A 3454-nucleotide genomic window follows, 5' to 3' on the forward strand; every position below is an offset into this window, starting at 1 on the left:
GTCCTTTGATATTTTAAGATAAGAAAAATATCCCCATCCATCATGATATTTATTTGAAACCTTGTAAAATGTAGTTCCGCAAGATATTTTTATTAGAATTTAAGGTCCTAATTTTAAAAGTAAATTTCAGGGGGCGCCTGGGCCGCTCAGTCGCTCAGTCGTTAAGCGTCTGCCTTCGGCTCAGGGCGTGATCCCATTGTTCCGGGATCGAGTCCCACATCAGGCTCCTCCGCTAGGAGCCTGCTTCTTCCTCTCCCACTCTCCCTGCTGTGTTCCCTCTCTCGCTGGCTGTCTCTCTGTCACATAAATAAATAAAATCTTTAAAAAAAAAAAAAAAAGTAAATTTCAGTACCATCTCTTGTTTGCAACCATTAAAGAAGTCAATTACATGTTACTTTAACCCTGATTTTTACTGGAAATATCTAATATGACAGTAATTGCATTATTCTCAATTCAATATTTGACTCTATATTACGTCACTCATGGCTCTAAGTACAGCTATCTAAGAGTTCTGAGCTTGGAGTCCTCCATTACTTCTTACTCAAACATGCAGAGCTCATGTTGTTCAATATTTTATTTAATAATTTTGTTTAAACAAGACTATTTATTTGCATTGGTAACAAAATTGTTAGTTTTCCTCCCTAATAGGTTATTCTTACTACCATAAAAGGAGGCCAAGAGACAACAAGGGCAATGTATGCTTCTCATCTGACAAGAGAACGCTACCCACTTTTGTATTATTTACGCAATAATGATCAAGGCCCAGGGCATTTCCTGGGGATTAATGGCTCACTGGGAGATTGGCTGAAGGCCATTAACTTGGGGCAGTCATTAATTTTCTAAGAAAACCTGGTTTAAAGTCATTATTTCTATTATAAGATCAATAACACACACCCCTCATCACCACCACAACAAAAAACTCATTGGGAATAACTTTTTTTCTGAAATTTTTCCTAAGTACATTCAACCTGTAGGTTATATTTTAAAAGCAATGCCACGGAAACCCTGAACAACTTAGTAACATTGACAGGACTCGTCACCTAGACATCAATGTCATGGACATTTGCTTTTTTGTTTCCTGTCTGCCCTGATTTAGGGTTCAAGCTAAAAATAGAGTCCCCCCACACACACATTCTCTCTCTCTCATTCTCTTTCTCTAGCCCCCACCCTTTCTCTCTTCTTTCCTCCCACCCTCCCTTGCTCCTTCCATTCCTCCTCCCCCTCGCTCCTTCCCTCCCTCTTTCCTTAGGGCTTTCTCCAGCAAGTTTCCACCAAAGGTGTAAAGCCGCAAAAGCAGCATGTGGTAGGTCACACAATGTACGAATTATTGGAAAGCAAATGGAATTATGACTCTACAGTGTTTTCATTAATGGCATTTTCTCAGGAATAAATGTGTGAAAGACCTGGTCCTTCTTAGCAACTTCACTGAAATAGATCTAAGAAAGCTAGTATTCACAGGATTAAATAGGCATAATTTGTCTGCCGCTGCCTAGGGGCTCCGAACATTGAGACTGGGGGGAAGACCCTGACCCAAACTGCAGCCCAGGAAGCCGAGAGCACCAAAGGAGCGGCAGCGTTTGGAGCCCTGAAAGAAGCAAGAAGATGGATTATTAAAAAAATGTTAAAGAACCTTAGGAACTGCACTTCAGTGCATGAAAGCGGCTGGTTAGGACAGCACCACATCAAAAGGGGAGAGTTCCTTCCATCAACGTGCCAGTTCACGCGTATTTAGAAATGTCATCCCTCTCTGCTTCTCAAAAGTCCCTGCATTCTTTTAGGCTAGGAGAAAAGTACTACAAACTTGTGAAACAGTAAATAAGATAATTATAGAGAAAAAGAAAAGAAAAGAATTAAAGAAATTGCATCAACCTATTTTCCTTATCTTTAAAATAGTGGCCATGTGAATTACATTATAATGTGCTACTCAGGGCAAGGTATTATAATTCAATGTAGTAAGAATGACTAGTCCACTAGGAGGCTCCAGAAATAGCCCAAGAGGCACCCTATGAAATTGGACCCCCCTCCCCATTTTCATACCAGCCACTCCTTACCCTTGAAATAAGTGATATTGTCATATTCTCAACTGTCAATGTGCTTACATCACTTCCTTATAGATCCATATCTTAGAGACTATGACATAGCTGTATGGGTTGGGTACTTCCTTTCCTCCTTCCTTAATCTCTACTCCTCCCACCCCCACTAAACTTCCACCACCACCCATATATTCAATGTACGGATAGGCAGAAGTGGTGAGTCATGAAACGCAAAAGAAAAAAGGCTTTGAGAATAAAAGGCAGAAGTAATTGGTTGTTGCTAAATAACTGAGGTTCACGGACATCCATCCTTCCCACAAGTAAGGGAAAACCAAAGTAAATGACTGCACTGATGAGAAATACAAAAATAAATTTAAAATAATCCCCATCCCTTAAGAGCTTGCAATCCATTAATGGAAATAAAACAAGAATACAAATTGTTATAGCATGAGTTAGTAGGCGTTAAGAACCATGTGATAGACACAAGTATGTGAGTGATTCACGTAGTTCAGTGTTTACTTCTAGTTGGGAGAATCAAGGAAAAAGTCATGAAAGGCATAACTAAAGGATCAGAGATTGGCTCACAAGCAAAGAGAACGGCTTGAGGCACTAAGAATGAAAATACAGGGGAGATTGTCTGAGAAGCACAAACGCTTTGGTTTGTCTAGAGCATACCGTGTACAAAAACACTGTGAGATGGAACTAGAGTGTAGATTGAGGTCAAATCTTAGAGGTCTTCAAAGGCCAGCTAAGAAATCCTGGGGAAAGAGTAAAAGATTTGGACAAGATACTGATGTAAGAGAGTTGTATTTTAATAATATCAATCAAATATCAAGAGATGTTTGAAATGGATTGAAGGGGGGAAAAATGGATGAGTCAGGGTGCATGCGTGGCTTAGTCGGTTCAGCATTCAGTTCTTGATTTCAATTCAGGTCATGATCTCAGGGTCATGAGATCCAGCCCCTGTTGGGCTCCGTGCTCAGCAGAGAGTCTGCCTGAGATTCTTTCTCCCTCTCCCTCTGCCCCTCCCCCGCCATGCTCATGCTCTATTTTTCTCTCTCTCTCTCCTTAAAATAAATTTTAAAAAATCTTTTTAAAAAATTGGATATAAGTCAATTATGAGGCAATTTAAATAGCTCAAAGCTGAGATATCTAGACTTGCACGTCATGCAATGGCAGTAGGAGTTGAAAGAAGATTAATAAAAGAGTCAGTGAGTAGATTTAAGTTACTGTCAAGGTCCTCTCTTTCATGTTGGGTGGCAGTTCACTTTATTATGATCATGATTACTATTTCAAAACAGAAGAACAAATAGATAAATAAAAGGTGGCCATGAATGAACTGATGATGAAAATGTTCTGAACCAAGGATTATGACTAATCTGTGTCCCTGAAACTTAAAAAAATAATAACAATGAAATTTC

The sequence above is a fragment of the Ailuropoda melanoleuca genome, chromosome 5 (genome assembly GCF_002007445.2).
Source record: "Ailuropoda melanoleuca isolate Jingjing chromosome 5, ASM200744v2, whole genome shotgun sequence".
In the NCBI taxonomy this organism is placed as follows: Eukaryota; Metazoa; Chordata; class Mammalia; order Carnivora; family Ursidae; genus Ailuropoda; species Ailuropoda melanoleuca.